The following is a 20,858-nucleotide window of genomic DNA, read 5'->3' as shown; positions in this document are numbered from 1 at the left end:
AGGGAGTGGCAGTGTTACTCAAAGACTCGCTGCCTGGAACCCTTGACCATCACACTCTGGAGCTGCCGTGCCTTCACAACGGGGTGTCGGTCATCGTCAAAATTCGCAGAGGGGTTAGACACCAGGGCTTGAAATGAGCATACTTTCAGATCAATGTTTTGATGCTTGTTGCCTGCATGACCCTGATCAACTTAAACTCTCTCAGCCTCAGTCTCCTCATCTAGAAAATGGGGATGATGATAATAATTCCTACCTCAATGCTTCGAGGGAATCAGATACACTAATGTGAGTAATGTGCTTAGTATAGTACTGGCCACAGGTAAGGAAGCCACAGACACTGGCTGAGTAGTGAGAGATGCTATTATTATTATTGTCATGATCGTATTATTAATTTTAATTATTGGTGAGACGACCTGAACTCTGAATAGAGGTATAATCTGTATCTGTATCCAATGAAGAGTCTCAGAGAAGAACAGAATGGGCTGTGATCCCAGGGTCCAGTTAGGAAAACAGAAGCCATTCTAAGTATTTTAAATGGGGGGAATTTAACATAAGAACTGATGACACAGGCAGTGGAAGAGACTAGAAGCCAAAACAGGAGATGGGCAGAAACCCAGAGATTAACAACATCAGGAAGCTGCTACCACCCTTAGGACTGAAGAAATGCAGGGAAAAGGTGATGCTACAGAGGCCAGAAGCCAGGGGCTACCTGGTCAGGACCTCAGAGGCAGGGCTGTTGGTACAGCAGCTTGAACACAGGGAGGCCGCTCTGCTCTAAACTGTCACCTGAGCAGAGAGAACTACCGTGGGACACGCTTCCTCCTGCCGGGCCATCCTGCCTACTGACTGAACCCAGCAGGAAGCCCGGGGCAGGGCAGTCTGGGAAGCGTAGTCCGCAGAGTCATCAACGGCTTACAGACGCAACCGAGATGGATTCCAGCCCCGGAGGAGAATGAACTCTCATACCTACGCGGTTCAATGAGGAACCACTTGATACACTGAAAAGAAGCCGTTTAGAGTCTGGGTCTCAGCTTTTAGCTGGAATGCCATAAGATCCAGAAGTTTGAGGCCGGGTGATTATTTTGTTATAAATATGCCTGAGGTGTAAGATGTGGAAACATGGAAAACGAGGAGAGCTGACAGTCCCACCCTTTCCAGAGGCTTCTTTTTATTCCTTTCCTTTCTTTTCTTATCTAGAGAGCTGTTGTCCACAATCATTTCAATAACATTCACCAGCAGAGTTCTATTATTATTTATCGAAGCTGGCTGTGTAAGTTATTGATCAAACCACTATTGACTACGGTAAGAACACGGCTTTGCTGTCATGAAGGCCAACAGCAATGCTTTGGCACATTAAAGGGTGCAAAGGGGAAAGAAAACTGTTAGTGTCTTTGCTTTCTGCAGAGTTGCTTTCAAGCTATGATGTCTCTGTGAAAATGTGTCAGTCTTGAGGATGAGAGAGGGCGCTGGGTAGACTCCATCTGTGATATATGCTGTAAAGTTCAACCAGCCACCTGGCCCCACCTCTCTGTCCTGGGCCATAACGCCTGCTTCGTAGAAAGTGCTGGGCTCTGGCTGTCTTCCCAGCACAGGATGGGCTCCCTAGCCATTTCATTACCAGAAATTACAGTGATCATCTGCCTGACTGGGAATAGCATTATCTGAAACGCAATTATAAGTAAACTGAAAGTCTAGGTGGCCCGGTAATGACTAATGAGAAATATTATGGCTGGCAAATCACACCAGCTCATGTCTCAGGACCATCATGGGTTGTTTTCATTTTCAGAAGCACCTCAGTTGCCATTAATGTGGTTGGTAGGAATTAAGCATTATTAGTTTCTTCATCTGAAGTCTTGAGGAATGGAAGCACACAAAGGTCCAGGGACCTCAGGATCAAAGGCCCTGGTCAAACGTTTTCTAAACTCCCACGTGCCTAATAATGATTTGGTCTGGTATGATTTCAAGTCTGGGATTCTCACCCAGAGGGAGTAGGAAAGAAGTAACCCTGAGAAATGGGACTGCTCAGGGCTAGTGGCACACGCTAATTTAGTGAGGTAGCAGGACACATGCTCCAGGAGAAGCAACTACAGGAGTTTCCCCAGAAAGAAAGCACTGGAGTGTGGCTCTATTTGCATCTGGAAATAAATGTCAGGAAAAAACACCTCCATATGAGTAATAGGGACCTAATCTCAAGGTCACTGACTCTGCCAAGGCCACGTCTCTCTTGTCTAAGGCAAAACAAACAAACCAAAAAAGGGACCACACATTTGTTTGCCATGTTGGAAGAGAATGTTCCAAAGAATGTTGTCTGTGTTTAGCCTTCAATAATGCAGACGCATGACAGCAGAATGATTCCTTGTTGTGTTTCAAGTCTGAGCTTTCAGCCAAAGCTTTGTTCAGGTTAACCCAAGAGAATTAAGAGGTCAGACAGGAGAGTCAGCTGCCATATCTCATGCTGTCCAGAAGAGAAGGATCGAGAACCTTGACTGTCAACGGCCCAAGCCACTCTAGAGTCTCTTTCTCTCAACTGTAGGCTCAGCAGAAGGGCTGGGTAGCAGTTGCCAACAGCAGCATCCAATGGGAACATTTCTGGAGCTGCCTAACGACAAGCCACAGTGGCTGCTCAGTCAAGCCATCCCTGGGAGCAAAGCAAGGGTAAAGAACGCTAAAATGAAGAGTTGATTTGTATAGGCACTCCCCGTGCGTGAAATAGAAGAGAAGTGTCCCAAATGAATCTCAGTCTTTTTGAAAATGATGCTCTGGAAAAAAGAGCAAATATTGACACTTCAGTTATGTTTGCCCAGCAATCAGCGAGCTGTATACAGCACTCAGGGTATCTATGTTACTGGAATCAATTAGGAAAACGGAGAATTGATATCCTCCAATGAGAACTGGATGGCACCTGCCCACATGAGAGATAATGTTGGCTCTGCTAACCATCTCTGAAGTCACAGGCCTACGGGACACTGTCCTCCACATCTGGGGAATCTGTCTGAGAACCCGGCTCTTACTTCAGTTATGCTGCCACTGCTCTTACCAGACACCATCCCCCTCACTGTGCAATTTCCATCCCTTGTAATTAATTCTTCCCATTCATTCATTTATTCAACCAATTTGTTGAAAACCGACCTTGTGCTGGCACTGTTTCAGGATAGATAGAGTCTCTGGCTCCAGTGGGGGGGATAGAACAATGGAAAAGTACAAAGTAAGATATTTTCATATAAAAATGAAAATGATGAGTCACGTGATGTTCTGAGTAAAGAGCATTCCACCAAGGAGGTCAGCAAGTGCAAAGGCCCTGGGGGACACTCAATCACCTTCTCTCTACTCGCCTGCTCTGTTCAGTTGTTCTGTGGTCTCTGGTTGCTTCTCAGACAGGTCGCTCTTTCTTTCTTTCTTTCCTCTGTCCCCACCTTCTTCCTTCCTTCTTTTCTTTTATTTCATGACTTATCTATTATTTATACTGTCAGAGGTCTTTTGAGGAAGTCATATGACCATGAAGACATTACACCATGAAGATTTCTCTTCCAAATGGATTTTTGTTGTCGTTGTCGTTCAGATGCCTTTCTGTCTCTTCCCAATAGACTTTAAGTTCCTTGAAATAAGGACACACTCAAGCGTCTTAGACTTTTGTGGACTTCCCAAAGTGTGCAATACAATGAGGAGCATATGGGAGAGGCTTGGGATCACGCTTATAGCTGGAGAAGGCTGTCGAGGTAAACGTGCACACCCGAGACGTTTCTCGACTATATATTCCTGATCTTTCTCCCTCTGGTTGTTACATGTATTCAGTTTATCTCTAGAGAACTGAAAATTTGTAAAGTACTCTGGGAAGAGGCCCCCAGATGTTGCTGACAGTTTTTGTGTAGCTGCATGTGGGGTCTCAGTTCTCACCCTGTGCAGTCACTGATCGAGTCCTTATTGATAAGCAGTCAGGTAACGTGGCTTCTATGCAAGGGATGCGTGTGTGCAGTGTCCTCAGTCTGGAGGGCGTGGAGGGAACATTCAGTAGCTCCCTGCACAGGAGATGATTCCACGACCTGCACGGCGTTTGGGAAAGCCCCCATCCTTAGCTTTTGGAGCCAGTGAAAATGTCGTTCCCACTGCTCCTCTTTTGACAGAGGAAAGGTGTTGTGCCCCGGGTGAGATGGAAGGAGTGAGCGTGACTTCTCAGTCTGAGGCTTTTGGGACCCCAGTGACAGCCACGTAACTGAGACTAGTGCAGAGGAAACGGGTCCACAGCAGCAGGCCGGCGTCCAGCAACACGGTGGTTGCTCAGGGTGTCATTATCACCTGGACTGTGGAATCGTGAGTTAATTGGCATGACCTCATTCAGGTCCTCTGGGCCTACCTGTTCACAAATCACAAAGGAGACAAAAAGATGGTCTTTTTTTAGCGTCTGAGGCAGCACCTGTGCAGTTAACAGTGTTTGAAACAAGGTGCAACACGCACGACTTATCCACCTGTTGTCTTTTCTCCCGCTGTGTCCTCCTTCCCTCTCTTTACTGCACAGAATTGAGACATGCCCTTCTTAAATTTTTTCTCATTGCACTATTTTTCTGGTTCCCTCTAGAGCAAGGGGAAATTTGTGTGTGTGCGTGTGTCTGAAAATCAGCCATTAAACTGAAGAAGCCTCAAGGAAATGAACTGAAATGTCTCATAGGAAGAAAAATAGCGCCGCAGAGATGAAAGAGGGCCCTGGATAATGGAGATTGATCGCGCCATCTCTCTGTGGCCTCAAATAAAACTGATCGGATTTAACACGTTAGGTTGCAGTTGAAAAGTTAGTCATTTCGGGCAGGGTAATACAGTTTCAGATTTTCGTAGGGAGCCATTTATTTATTTTTGCATTTGTGAGTCATTTAGTCATTCCCCTGTGAGTGCGAGCACGTTCACCTCCAGCTCCCTGCTGTTGGGCTTTCTATTAATAACCCGCTGGTTGAACCCAGTGGAGCAGCCGCCGCCGTTTGGTGGGGAAGTCGTTTCTCAGGTTTTTGATGCTGCTGTTTTGGTAGGCTGGCTTCCCAGCCCTCCAGGGTTTCAACGGCGCCCTCACTTCTCACCCTTCCCCTCTCTGGCTTCATGTTTGATCCATGCCGTTGCCTCAATATTGACAACTTCAACACACCCTAAGCCTTATAACCCAAGAAATGCATACAAAGAGCCCGTGTATGGTAAAATAATCCTGATCAAGTGACAGCAGTGTCAAAAATTATGACAAAGTGACAGTTTTCTTAGACACAAGTTTTCTCTCCACCTGTTTGTATTCTACCCCAAAGGAAAATCCAACCTCACAAAGGATAATTGGTGAGACACGTTCTAAGGAAGTGGCAAGGCGGGGGTGGGTCGTGTTTCCTGGGATTCTAAAAGGGAATTTTCTTTTTTCTGGTGAGGAAGATTGTCCCTGAACTAACATCTGTGTCAGTCTTCCTCTATTTTGTATGTGGCATGCTGCCACAGCATGGCTTGATGAGCATGTGTAGGTCCAAGCAAGGGATCCGAACCTGTGAACCTCGGGTCCCCAAACTGCAGCACAAACTTAACCACTATGCCACCAGGCCACAAGGGGATTCCCAAATGTTCTTGATGGAGCTTAGGCCCAGGGAGATCTGCCCGTGCGCCTTGGGAGGAAAGCCGAGCAAAGACCAGGTCCTTGTTATTCTGGGCAGCTAATTGCTGTCAGTAATGGTTTGTAGTGAGCACGTGGGGGACAAAGGCAGGCTTGGGGGGCCGGGAGGCGGGTCACCCGGCTTGGAACCACATCCAGCCCCCTGAGACTGATCTGAAAGAGCCGTGGGAGGGCTCCTCTGGGGACGCATTCAGAAAAGCCCCAAAGGGGCACTCGGGGGGAATCGCATGGACCTACACACTTTGTGGCGCTGCCAAACTCAGGCAGGTAACAGAACGGCTCCTCCTAGGCTCTCATTTCATGGAATGCACTCACGGAACAGAGGGCTAGGTGCAGGGGTGGTAGTGGGTGGTCTGTCCTCCTCTCGGTGACAGGGAGGGGCTGGTCAAGGCCATCCCATTCCACTCGCTACTCCCAGGGAAGCCTTGGGAAAGAACAAAGAGAATGACCGGATACAGACAGGCTGGGCACAAGCATTCACACACATGCAGCTCCTGAAATAGGGGGTCAGTGGGAGCAAGGACAATTCATGCCTAGGCTCGAGACCCTTCGAGAAAAGCAACGCAGGCGTGTTTGCCAGGGGGAAAAGGAAGAAGACGATTCCTTGCATTTCTAAGCTCTGGGCACCCTCTAACATCTTCAATTACACCTGTGCCTAAAATAGGGATGAAGGGTATCATCTGACACAGCCAGTGACGAAACTGAGGCTCAGAAGAAGCAGGTACATCCTCTGAGGACGCAGATCCGCTAAAGCGCGGATGCTCAGGGCAGTACGGGGCGGGCAGGGCCGCGTGGGAGCTGGTGTTCACGCACCACAGGCTCAGGCAGGTGGCAGCGGCTGGCAGCAGGGCGTCGGGGGAGGTACAGAGACCAGGAGCCCACCCGGCCCTTCAACCTGCTTCACAGAGACTCGCAGCTCTGGACTCTCTGATTTCTCTCACTTGTTTTGTGAAACCATAAAGTCAAGTCAGTGAAACATTTTCCGGGCAGTTCTGGGTGTGTTCTAATGGGCCCGGAGTTGGAATTCCCGTAATTGCCAGGGAGAAAGCAATCGCTCCAATTTCCTGATGATTCCGCTGGGGCACATTTAGGAGGAGACAGGAGCAGGGGCAGAGAGACTCAGCTTCCTTAGCTTTGTTCTCCGGTTTTGGGGGAAGCTGGCCACCATTATTCTGCCTACGTTCTGCGAAACTTTCACGAAGGTCCCCTCTCCACACCCATTTGCATCAAGGAACTCGAATCTCCAGAGCTCACCTTTGGGGGCCCACCGCAGACAGAGGGGAACCGTCCCCCGAGACAGGTCCCAATCATGTTCCTCCTCCGTCCGTGGCCCGGGCTGCCTGCTGGCCAGGACAACGGGGGTGCTCATGTTCCCCATGCCAGCCCCCCAAGGTTAGTCAGTGAAACTGAACAGGAGCTCGCCACCTCTGCCTCCCAGGGCCATGGTGATGTTGCCTACGCCGGGACACAGGGTCGTGTTTGCTGGCCATGACTCCCACAAACAAATGCCACTGAGTGCAGTGGCCGGAGCTCAGTCGGTCACCGGCATGCCGTAGGGACCAAAGTCAACCAGAAAAGGAAGAAGGAGGGTACAAGAGTTTTAATTCTTAAACTTCAGTCTTCGGGGTCTGCGCTGGACCTAGCTTCAGATCTCGGCTAAAGGAGATTTTGAATCTGAGCCTCTTTTCTGCCTCAGTTTCCTTATCTGTAAAAAACAAAGCAAACACAGGATTAGTACCGAATTTACAAGCTTATTGTGAGGACTCAATTACAGAGTTTGTGTGAAGCAATCAGCACCGAGCCTGAACCACAGTTAGTACCTGACAAACTTGATCCAACAAGTGAGGGAGCGAGGGAGTGGCCCTCTCATGTTCCCTGGGTCTCAGCTGCCCTTTCGGATCTTCAGTTTGCAGAACTTGACGGGCACCCAGGGGCAGGGTCAGCTTGACGAAATGAGGGGCAGAAGACGATTTAACCTTGACTTTTGTATTTTGCTCTTCTTGATGTTTTCTAAATGCCACTCATTGAAGCAGTCAGAGAGATTCTCAGCTGCAAAACTGAGAGAAACTTTTACAAAGTCTCACAAACGTTGACTTTCCTTTTCTGCTTAATCTTACGATTTGATGCAATCAAACGTGATCCCTCAGAGGGGTGGGTTTGTTGTTATTAAATACATGTTGCCAAGTGCCCATAGTCCCCACATACTTTTAATGTTTTAGGAGCTTTGTGGTCTAAAGGGGCAGACTCCATTTTGGTGGGATGTGGAAACATCCAGTGTGACATTGAGACATGACTCTGTTTACTGCAGGAAGCTGAGCAAACAGGAGAGAGCCAGCCTGCTTGTGGGTGTCTGGGCAGACTTTTCAGACATGGTTCAGCTGCTGAGACATGAAGCAAGCCCATTCTGTCTGGCAGGTGGCAGGTAAGAGTCAAACCATTTGCCGTCGTTGGAGGGGTTAACACAGAAGATCATCAGATGACACCATGAGAGGGTGGAGCCCAGGGGTAGAGCGTTCAAAGCATTTGGACATCCCGGCAGGTGGGCGGCATCAAAGATGTCTTTGGGGAGACAACAGGGCCAGACATTGGGTTCTCTCTCATGACAATATGTGGACATTGTAGAGTCTGGTCCAGGTCCTAGTTCTACAGAAACTAAAAGCGAGGCAAGCTATCAAGACGAGGGCTTCCTTCCAGTCTGAGGTTAGGAACCAGCCGCCAGTACTAGAGACCAGCAGGGACTAGATCTCAATGACAACAGCAGCAGCAATCACAGCACACACTTACGTATTCCCAACCGTGGACTCGACACCGATCCATATGCTTTAGCTGTGTTAACTAACCCTCACAACAAGCTTTGGGATGGACTATTTTCAACATGCCTGTTTTTCAGAGGAGAAAATTGAGGCTTAGAGAGTAACTTGCCCGAGGACACGTAGCAAGTAGCAGAGGTGGGATTAAACCCGGCAGTCTGGCTCCAGGGTCCACATTCCACCACTGCATCTAGCGGCTCAAAGCGGATGCTCCTTTAAGGGTTCCGGGGCCCGAGGACCTTGGCCAGGGCTGAGTACTGAGAGGCCTCGGCTCTGGGGTCAGTGAGGCTTGGCCTATGTCCCAGCTTCCCTTGGAGAAAAGCGTCCCAGCTCTTCCCCGTAAATGGCAGTTTGTGTTCCAGTCAGGAGTTTCCTCTGTTCCAGTTCAGACCCAGGAATTCTGGCTCATTCTCAGTCCTTTCTAACCCAGAGACCCCTCGGAACACAGGACAATTTCTGGCACTGATCCGTGGCATTCGAGGCTGCTCTTGCACACTCGCAGATCCACCTGCCGTGTGGTCAGACCGCAGTGGAGTCAAGAGAGAAAGTGAGCAGGACGTGTCTGCATTTCAATGTGGAAATCCTTTTCTTTGAAGAAGAGAAGTTGAATTTATTGAGGGTCTGCTATTTGCTTTACATAAATAATTGCTTTTAATATTTACAGTGAATTAATTTGCCAGGGCTGCCATAAGAAAGTACCACCAACTGCGTGGCTAAAAACAACAGACATTCATTGTCTCACAGTTCTGGAGGCTGGAAGTCTGAAATCGAGACGACGACAGAGCTGTGCTCCCTCTGGCACCTGTGGGAGAAAGATCCTTCTTTGTTCTTTCTGGCTTCCGGTGATTTATCAGCAACGGTTGGCCTTCCTTGGCTTATAGCTTCACCACTCCAATCCTCCATCTTCCCATGGAGTCCTCTCTGTGTCTGTTCACGTTGACTTCCATCTGAGCTTGTCTGTCTGCGTCCAGATTCCCCCTTTTTATAAGGACATCAGTGGTATTGGATTAGAGCCCATCCTAACGATCTCATCTTAACTTGACTACGTCTACAAAGACCATATTTCCAAATACAGTCACATTCTGAGGTTCTGGGGGTTAGGAGTTTGGGGGGTACATACAACAACCCTATTCGATTAGTACCCCCTCCTCTCCTGTCCACATCATGCTGCCTTCTCAGGACAGCAAGCCAGTTTTTGGCTCCTCAAGTGATGCAGGATGTCTTTTAAGATCCAATGTGTTTGCTTATGGCACGTCTCGATCTTGCTAGTGACCTGGGAAGTCTGGTGCCTACTCAGCGCTGGAACTTGGAACAAGCCCCTGTCCTCACTGCTGAATAAACGTGAAGTGCACCGCACGTCATCTGGAGGAGCCTCCCTGCCAGGGCCCTCTGGAGGGAGACGTTACAGCCCGAGGGGGCTGCGCTGGGCAGGAGGGCTTCTGACACTGTACAAGCAGCAGCTGCCATATGATGTGTCTCACCCTGGGAAGATTCATTTGTTGTGCAAAGAATCAGAAACTTTCAGAGATGACCCCGTATTGGCACCTGATGTCTCAAAATGAAGTGTGTGGCCTGGAACAGCTCACTTAGCGGCTCAGCATCGTCGCCTGGGACCTGGAAGTCATGAGGGCCAGCCCCTTGGAGGCATCATTTGGGTAGCTTCAGAAATGGCCTGGAAGACTTTGGTAAATGGAAATCTTCCATTGACAGCAAAAGCGTTAATTGCAAATAACTGTTATTTATAGAATGCTGTTCTTAGGGATCCCAAAGTTCTCCTGGTGGTCTCCATTCCCACACTGCCGGAGTTAGAATTGACCTGGAATGCTGTCACGATCTACGTCGTCCCTGATCTTCCTGGCCGTTCTATTTTCAGTTGGAATCACAATTTGAGTTCTCGCTGAAAACTGCACTCCGGGCCAAGAGGGAGGTTTGGGATTATTAACTGCCATCCATCTTCTGACAGCGAATGTGGTTCTACATCAAATTCTTCTTTCGATTTCCTTCTTCGATGAAATGTATTCAGCATCCAGTCTCAGAGGCAGACTCCTCTCCTCCAGTCTTCCCGCCTCACTCAAGTTATTTAATTATATTGTTTTCACTATCCCTTACTGTCTGGCTTTTGGATACCCATGTAATTATCAGATTAGCTCCTATGTAAAATCCCTGCTTTGGTTTTCCTTTCGATCTGCTAAATATATGTCTAGCAGCAAAGAGCTGGCACTGGTACATTAGGCAGCACAGATCAGAGAGATGCAGCTGTAGAAGAATCTCGTCTCACTTCGTAGGAGGCTCTGGAGCTGTCGAGACTCTTGCCCACGTTGAAGGCCTGCTTGGAAGAGAACCATATCATAGTGCTATTCTGCAGCCTGGGTCCCGTTTATCTTTATTAATAAACAGCACTTGTGCAGTTTCCAAATAAGGAGGGCAATGCAATCCCATTAAACTACTTTTTCCCTACAATGAGTGGGCAGATGACTAATTAAAGTTATTTGAGGTGCCACCTTTGATGTTCAGTCTGAACTTTCTAGTTTCTTAGGGTTCATGCACTTGTTGGTGTCTCTGTTTAAAAAGAAGACCGAGGGGGATCTGGAGCTGCCTGACCTGTGGAGGAGTGCTCTCACTCAGCCTGCACACTCCCTGGCAATCAGCATTTTGGTCAGATACATAGAGTTAAGCGATAGAGTGCTCCATCCTCAGATGATGGGTGTGCAAACAAAGAGAAAACAATTTAACTTACGCAAACGCCATGGTTCAATCACTCACCTGCAGTAAACTTGTTCAAAGCCAACAGAATCTCTCTCTAGATCGGCGCTATGCCACTGCTGCATGTAAATGAATGACCAGCCCAGAGATGCTGTAAATGGCATGGTTTTCTTCAAATCTAGTTTGCTTTCTGCTGCTGGACTTCTTCAAAAGCTTGAAAATACCATACTTTCAGATCATAGCACTTTTTAAAGAAGTAGAGAGAATTGTTAGAGGGACTCCAATTGCTGTTTATTTATTATCTTAGATATACAGAATCGAGATAATTCATGAGATACTATCAACCTAGCATGGCCCCTATTTTTATTTTATTATTTTATTTCATCATATTTTGTTTTGTTTTCTCCCCATCCCTGATTCCCCCGGCACTCCCATAAGCACCGTCTCAAGAGCGTTTTACATAGATCCTTCTAATCCACCGTCCGCGTGTTTATTTGGAAGATCGCACTGTATCATTTATGTATGCTTTTTAGTCACGTAGATGACAATGTGCTATAAATCTGGTTCTTTTTTACTTTTCATCTAACATAATGTTTTTGTCATCTATACATTTTTCTCCTTATAAATCCAGTTCATTGCTTCTTAGTCCTGCAGATTATTCCAATACATGCATCCTTTCCTGATTCTCACATGGAGGACATTTCACTTATTCATTTCCCCCGTGGATACGTCTACTCTCTAGTGCGTACTTAGATCACTTCCAACTTTTTGGTACCATAAATAATGCTACAACAGCCCTTTAGCACCATGTTTCCTTGTGGATCTCTGAGCAAGAGATTTCCTAGAGTGTATTCCCAGGAGTAGAATTTCGGGGTTTTGAGGGTACACACATACTTTATTTCACTAAGCTCTTCCAGATTGCTGTACAGAATGTTTGCACCGATTCAAAATTTCACCAAAGTGAGGGGGAAATTTCCCCACATTCTTGCCAGCACTTTCTGATTTTTGCCAATCTGATGGGTGTAAAATGGTATCTTATTTTTTAAAATTTGCATTTCCCTGATTACTAGTGAAGATATGTGTCATCCATGTACTTAGAGGCTATTTTCATTTCCCCATCTGTAGTTGCCTGTTCATGTCCATTGCCCATTTTTTCTTTTGCATTTCCTCTTTTTTTCTTGTTTGCTTGCAAAGTTCTTTATATATTCTAGACATCAATTCCACATCACTTTTGCAAATACCTTTTTCCCCAATATTTTGCTGATTTCTTTGTGGAAAAATGGGAGTCTTTAATTTAGATGTGGTCTAATCCACCAAACATTTTTTCATCGGCAGATTTCCATTAGCAACCCCTACATAAAATCCTTGTTTGACTCTTCCTTCTGATACACTAAATATAAACGTAGCGCAAAGAGCGGGGTCTGGTACACTGAGCAGGCCGGAATAGGGTGGAGCCAGAACGAGGCTCGTCTCTCTTTAGGTCAGAGCACCAAGCTGGAGACACCCGGCACGTGTGCAGTGTTGCTTAGAACAGAACCACATCACAGTCGTGTGTTTCAGTGTGGATCCACTCATCACATTCCCAGGTTCCAAGTAAAGAGGATAATGCATTCTCTTTGTCCTCTTGCTCCCTCTAAGGAGCATGCAGATAACTAATTAAAATATTTTGCATGCCACCTTTGATGTTCGGTCTGAACTTCCTACTCGCTTATTGTTCAATTCTGTCCCAGCTGTTGTTTGGTGTTTTGGTCTCGTTTTGTTTCAGTTTTTTGGACCTTAGTTACACAGGGTTGATGAATCAGACTCATTAGTTTATGGATTATTATCATTATTTGTCCCTGCAAAGCTCCTCTTCGTTTGTTTTTTATGAATGTGTGTATATATCCACATATCCACATGTGCATATGCATACATCTATCTTATCTATTTATCTGTCTATCTATCTATCTATCTATCATGGTTGATGGAATTATTGATTCCAAATATTTAACTTCCCTGCAGTGGTATTATATATCTACATCCTTGCCATAGCCACCTGGTGAGTAGGGCATTCTTCCTGCCACTTGACTTTAGGCTTGGCTGTGTGACTTGCTTTGGCCAGTGGGATATTAATCCCTTTGCATTAGCATGGTTGGGCTCACCCACTTGAGCTCCTGCCCTTCATCACAAGAAGAACGTACTGTGAATAGCCACTAGTCTGAGGAGGATGAGAAACGTATGGAACAGACCTGGACCCAATCTGTAGCTGTAACCAAGTTCCCAGCTTAGGTCAGCCAACTCCCAGCTGACCTGTAGATGAAGAGAAATAGGTTTTTGTGGTTGTAAACCTCTGAAATTCTAATGTTTGTTATGTAGTAGGATTGCAACATAGCTGACTATTACATCTTCCTTCCTCCTTTCCTCCCTCCCTTTTTCTCTCTCTCCTTCCTTTTCTTCCTCCTTCCTTCCCTCCCCTGGTCTTCTTCCTTCCTTCATCTGTCTATTTATCCCATTTTATCCTCATACACGATCTTTTCCCTCCAACCAGGTGAATGTGTTTTATATGTATCTTTTAAATTCAATATGTTCTTGAAATATGTGTATTTTTGAGCGTACATAATTTTTGAATTTTTGTAAGTGGGACTGTATTATACATCTCATTCTGTTTCCAACTTTTTCACCCAGAATCTGAACATCTGATCCTTTGGTTCTAACTGCTGCATAACACTCCGTGATGTGTACCAATTACATTTTTCCTATCCACATTCACGGTGATAAATACTCAGGGTGCTTCCAAACCCCTTACAGACCCAAAGAACCATTTCCTTGGGATACATGCCCAGGTGGAGTTGCTGGCTCATAACGTAAAGGCCTGCTTAATAAGACTAAGTAGTGACAAACAGCCCTCCAGGCTGCCCTCTGCCAGCAGTGCATGAGAGTCCCTCTGTCCCTCTTCCTTACTGGCCTTTGGCATTAGCCAACGTCCTCTTGTTTGCCAGTCTAATTGTTTTCACATGCATTTCACTGATTAGCAACGACGTGGAGCATCATGACGGATGCCTGTGAGCCTTTTGGGTTTCCTCTTCTATATCTTGCCCATTTTAGCTATTAGAGTTGTTACCTTATTAATTTTTAGGAGTTCATTGTATATTCAAAAAGTTTTATCCCTTGTTAGTTTAGATGCTGCAAATATCTTCTCCCATTTTGGTAGGTGTCTGTGAACTCTGTGTATAGAGCTCTTGATTGAACTAAAATTCTTAACTTCTGTGTAATTTAGTTTACCTCATTTTTTTGCCTTGTGATTTATGCTTTTGAAGTTTTGTTTGAGAGGTCATTCCCTGCCCTAGGTCACAAAGATATTACCCTACATTTTGTTCTTTTAACCTAATCATTTTACCCATCACATTTATGTATTTTTCTTATTTTTTAAAGTTCTGAAATTATAAATGTACGTATTGAACTTTACCGAAAGTGTTTTGCATCTGAGATGATTAGGTAATTTTCTATTTTTGTCCATTAATGTGGTGAGTTATATTTATAGAATGTCTGATTCACTCATTCTTCCATTCCAAGGATAAACCTGATTTAATTATGAATTTTTTTTAGTATACTATTAGGTTAACTTTACTTAACATTATTACATCTGTGTTCATACATGAAACTGACGTATAAGTGTCTTTATTATACTGTTACAAAGCAGTACTTATTCAATTAAATTCTTATTCAATTTTGATATCAAGGATATTCTAGCCTCGTGAAATGCGTTGGTCTGTGTTACGGGTTGAATTGTGTCTCCCCAGAATTCATATATTACAGTCCTAATCCTACAGCACCTCAGAACGTGACCTTCTTTGGAGACAGGATCTTTACAGAGGTAATGAAGTTAAAGTGACGTCACTAGGGTGGGCTCTAACCCAATATGACTATCTTTATGAAAGGGGAGATGTGGACACAGAGACGCTCACACAGGGAGAGCACCATGTGAATGGTGGATCACAGCCATCTACCAGCCAGGCAGAGGAACCTGGAACAGATTCCCTCTCACGGTCCTCAGAAGGAACCAACCCTGCCAGCACCTCGCTTTTGGACTTCTAGTCTCCAGAGCTGCGAGACAATACATTTCTGTTGTTTGAGCCCCCAGTTTGTGGGACTTTGTTATGGCAGCTCTAGCAGACTAATACAGTCAGCCTTCCCTTTTTCCAGTTTTGGCCGTGATTTAAATAAAATAGAGATTATTCAGAACTAAGCAGGGGCCGGCTCCGTGGCCGAGTGGTTAAGTTCTCATGCTCCACTGCGGCAGCCCCAGGGTTCGGATCCTGGGCGTGGACATGGCACCACTCGTCAGGCCATGTTGAGGCGGCGTCCCACATCCTACAACTAGAAGGACCTGCAACTAAGATATACAACTGTGTACAGGGCGGGGTTGGGGAGAAAAAGCAGGAAAAAAAAAAAAAGATTGGCAACAGTCATTCACCCAGGTGCCAATCTTTAAAAAAAAAAAAAAAGAACTAAGCATTGTAGTATATTATGAGTATATTTTCTTTCTTGTACCATTTGTGTTTTCCTTGGCACCAATACTTGATTTGCTTCTCTACGTGCTTAGCTTTGTCAGCACAAAACATTAATTCACCCCCAAACTTTTTACCGTGAGTAAGTCTCTTCTCAATGCATTCAAATATACCAGGTGGTCCAAAATTTCATTTTCCTGGAGCCATGACCTCCTCCTGTAACATGGACTTGTCGTTCCCCAGCTCTGCCACGTGACGCTCACCCTGGAATCTCTCCCCACACCTCGAGGATCTCCTCTGCCTCTGTCCTGTGACGAAAGTCCTGTTTCCTGGATCCCATGCTTTTCCCTTTCTTGGTTGACTGTTTTTGGTGGATCACATCCTACGGTGGCACAGGACAAAGTGTGCGAAGGGCATATTTTTCCTTTAATTTTAGGAAATTCTTCACCATTACAAATATTTTCTTCCTCCGTCTGAAGCCTGCTTTCTCTCCGTTCACAACTCCTAATTGATGGGGCCTGTTACTCCTGGTTCTGTCTTCCATATTGCTTACCTTTTACCTGATTCTTTCCAACTTTTATCTCTTTCTAATGACTTTTAGGATAGTTCTTGTATATGATTTTATAGCTCACCAATTCTTTCTGCAGCCAGGTTCGTTCACTCTGCTATTCAGACTACCCATTGATTCTTGATATTTTCAACACTAATAGCTCTCCAACTGGATGTTTTTGCTTCACGTCCCCGATCGTCTCCTGGGCTCCCTTACCGCCCTGAGGCTACGCCACTCCGGACTGCGCTGGCCTGCCCTGAGGCGGCCGTGGGTAAGCGGGGATCTGCCAAGACGATGAGGAGGAGAGAAAACTGTTCCCAGTCATTCCCTTTCTCTGGCCTCTGACCTGCCTTCCCGCTGTTCTTACCACTTCCCGTCTTCCCAAGGGCTGCTTGCAGGAAGCGGTAAATTCTGAAGGTTCTGTGTTCCTATAGCCTCTTAACTCTCGTGTGGCGTCTCCAAGTTGAGTTGTAGTGGAGAGGTGGCGCCAGCCAATGATCTGTGCTCACCATCTTGTCCAGACTGTTAAACCCGGATTATCATTTCTTTTTTTCATTCTAGGACCTTCATTAAGTAATCTCATTAAGCTCTGGTGTTTTTCTTCTATATGTAAATTGAAAGTGATAATATTTGTTCCCAATTTTACAGGAATCTTGGGAAAATTAAAATCATGAGATTGAGAATTATAAATTTTTTTACCATGCTTAAAAATGGTTCCAATTATTAAAATTCCCAAGAATCTGTCGTTCTGATGCTAAAACATTGGAAACACAGGTTCTATTCTGGTTCTGGGTCTAGTTTTCGTGTCGAGAGAAGTGATCCTGACCCAGAGGATGTTCCATGGGAGGTATGTTGGTTATAGTCCAGTCTTTGGGGCAGATGGACCTGGGTTTAATTCATGGATCTGCCATTTATTATTACATCTTAGTTATCTTTGTATCTCCAGGGCCTAGCATAGTTCCTGGCAGACAGTAAATCTTCAATAAATGGGTACCAAACAGAAAATGTTTAGCATCTCTAAGCTTCAGTTTCCTTCTCTTAAAAAGATGGGGATAATAAATTCCTAACATAAACCTTGGCACAGAGTATGTAATAATAACAAATGTTAGTTCCCTTACCTCCCTCCGCCTTCTGTGGTCTCAGCCACTGTGTTGCCCATGTTGCTTGCTATCTGAGCGCCCAAGGAAACCTGTGCTAACTTGCTGTTATCACCTCAAGTTTTAGAACAGAGCAATGAGGATGATTTTCTCCAGCTGTTATTCACACAGTAATTTCCTAAAGAGTAAATTATGAAGAACCCAAACTACAAAATGCATTCTAGAGTCTGAATCAGGTTAGAAGATACATTAAAGCTAGTGAAATACCTGATTTGGAAACAGATTTTGGAGTCCAAAAGCTAAGGAATTCATATGGCCTGATACAGAATTCAGATTAATTTCATTCGTAATTTCCCAGTGTTGCCCTTTGAAGGGACATTGATGAAAAATGTCAGATGGAAATCTAACCTGGTCTTATCTTTTTCTTAAGTGATATATTTTGTTTGCTTTTTCTTTTTTTTTTTGTGAGGAAGATTGGCTGTAAGCTAACATCTGTGCCAGTCTTCCTCTATTTTGTATGTGGGACGCTGCCACAGCATGGCTTGATAAGCAGTGTGCCAGTCCATGCCCAAGATCTGAACCCACAAACCCTGGGCCGCTGAAGTGGAGCACGTGAACTTAACCACTGTGCCACCAGGCCAGCCCCTTTGTTTGCTTTTTATACCAGAATTGGCTTGGATATTGGGACCACCATCAAGGGTACAGAAGCAAAAAGGCAAATCCAAGAGAAAGGTAAGTCTTGACTCCTTCTTCAGGAGATTGGTTGGCAATTACGAGATTCCATTGTAACTTTTTTTCTCTCCCAGGTGTTTCTAAAACAACATAAGGGAGAAATAAGACCAAAGCCAGAACAATTTAAAACAAGTCATCCACATCCTTGGCCCAGTTAGATCTTGGTCTTAACATCATTGCTTCCAGTTCATCTCAGTGCCTTAAGGTCGTGTATTAGAGTATGTGGTTGCAAGCAAAAGGAATGGATTTTGGCTAACTTAACAAAATGGGAATTTATGAGAGTGCAGTGCGGGAGGACCATTGAGGGAAGCTGACAGAATGGAAAGGAAAACCCAGGCACTGGACTGAACTAGGGAAAAAAGAAAACAGATTGCTTTAGCATTCTTAGTTTCAAGATTTACTCACCCATCTCACTAGGCTCTGCTGCCAAGATGGGTGTGGGCCATCCTCAAGATTTAGGAGGGTGGCTCTGACTGACCTGGCTTTGTGACATTTCCATCACTCATTTGGGGAGGGGAGGAGCTTTCATTTACAGTCCCACCCAGACTATACATCTTGGGGGAGATAAACTCTCCCTAAAGGGAAGGAGATTTCATTACCAAAAGACAGGGGCATGGATTCTGGATAATCAAAGAAAGAACAATTGTCTACTATGTATCATTCCCAAATGCAGTTTAAAAGAAGAATCTTTTAAGTCAGAAAGCTTCTTAATGAGTCCATTAATGAATTTAAAATTCAAATGTCAACAAGTCATGACTTAAATTTAGTGTTCTCTTCTTCGAATTATTGGGACTAATTTGAGGAAATGCCATACTCTTTATCGATTGTATTAAAGATGAGAACAATTTCCTGAGGAATAATTTCAGGAAGAGACAAAGGACAGTAGTTGTACAAGTAGGTGAACAAGTTGACCTTCTGGGCTTGCCTACTAACCTACGTTATAATCAACCTGAGTAATTCAATTTACCTAGCCTTGCAAATCATTAAAAAATAAGTAAAAACATAGGCCTGCAAAAATTCTGCCTGGCCTGCAAAATGTGCTTGGCTGCCCTCCATATTACCATCCTCTTGAGGCCTGGGCTTCTATCGTGGACAGAGTAAGAACACGCACACTCTGATATACTCCAGCACTCTAGAACTCTCTCCTCCATGGCTTCCCGGGAACCACCCCCCACCAACACACACATGAAACAAACAGAATTGAAGGAATGTGGAGGAGGGAGGGGATTGTTTTCTCATGAGGCTTCACGTGGCTTCTTTTCCACCCACGGCATGTGGCAGGAGGTGATTTTTGCAAATAAATTAACCCCTGTGCTCTTCAGTGTCAATAATACTTTCCCATTTTGCTGGGGAATTTGAATTATTGACTGTCTTGTGTCTTCATTCCCTGGAAGGTGAATTGAAGGAATTCATGTTTTTGAAGTCATTTTTTTAAAAAAACTTGTGTATACCTTTCTAGCAATTGGGTATTATTTTATTCATCCTTGATTATCTTGCAAAATGAGATACTGACTAAAAGCACTACTCCCAGTTTCTAGTGAGGCACAGAGAGGATCAGTCTATGCCTTTGAGAACAAATTGGTTTCAGAGTATTCATAGAACCTTCTAGCACAAGCTGGCCCAGCATAGGATACATTAAGTGTCTCCAGTTCAACATCTACATTCCCCTGGCAGCAAATTCCTAAGACTTTGAGGGAGAGGCTGTCTTCCAAACTGATAACATGATGATTTTCTGAGGTCCCTTTTTAATGTGTGCCTTTAAAATCAATCTTCAATATTTGTAATACTCTGAGAAGGAGAGAATAAGTGATCAGTCGTCTCAGTACTTATCTGAGGGCTTAGACACCTATTTAACTCAAGAAAAACATATTTTAGAAAGCCATGTTTGAACTCTTTACTATAACAAACAAACAGTAACAAAATACCCTTACAAGTTGTTGAGAAAAGCATGGCGACGCAGAATAAAAGCAGGAGGCTTGGAATTCCAGATAAAAATTCCAGCACTGCCTCTTGCTAGCTGTGGGCAAACTACATATGTCCTCTTGAAGCTTCAGTTTTCTCATCCATTAAATGAAGGAAATACATAGTGCAGATTTTGCAGGGAGAATTAAGCAAGCCTAATGTATGCAAAGGAGTTGTGAGCTCTCTGTATGCAATATGAACCCAATAGAGGTAGCTATTGGGAGAGAGAGTCCACGCCTAGGAAGCAGGCTGAAATGACTTGAGGTTTAATGTCTATTTGCTCTTCTACAGGAAGCAGATGACTAAGCCGTTTGTCTTTGGGCGAAGAGCCGATGAGTTCAAAGTAAATCTCCAGCTCTTCATGCCCCCAAGACAGCTCTCCAGGAAGGGGGGTTTGCCCTCCTTTCAAGGTCAGTCTCTTTTCATTTTTTCCCCAAACCCTCCCCACCCCTACACCCACTTCTCATTTACACGTTTAGTTACCTCACAGCTTTTCTCTCTAGTCTGTTTTATGCCTTCTTTCCCCCCATGTAAGAGAAAGACAGCTTATTTGATGATATTTCTCATTCGCTAAAGAAAGTGCTAAGTCACACAGTTCCAGGGTCCGAGGAGGGGGTGCTCCTCTGGCCAGGAGAGCCAACGGCTAACAGCCATCACGCTAACTTTCAGTACGGATTATTATTATTATTGAGCTTAAAGCACCTTGGCTGTTTGCCCAGCGTGTCCTTGCTAACTCAGGGTCACAAAAAAGAGTAATTCTCCGCCACAACTCAATAAGACATGGGATCTGCATGATTAAATTGACCTTAGCATTTGGGATCCTGAAATAATGGCACTCCAAATTAAATTAAAAATGGGTTAGATTGCTTTCAGTGAAGAATTGCTGTT

Source organism: Equus przewalskii, chromosome 17 (assembly GCF_037783145.1).
Source record: "Equus przewalskii isolate Varuska chromosome 17, EquPr2, whole genome shotgun sequence".
In the NCBI taxonomy this organism is placed as follows: domain Eukaryota; kingdom Metazoa; phylum Chordata; class Mammalia; order Perissodactyla; family Equidae; genus Equus; species Equus przewalskii.
The sequence above is the reverse complement of the archived record's forward strand: the minus strand, read 5'-3'. Positions refer to the sequence as shown.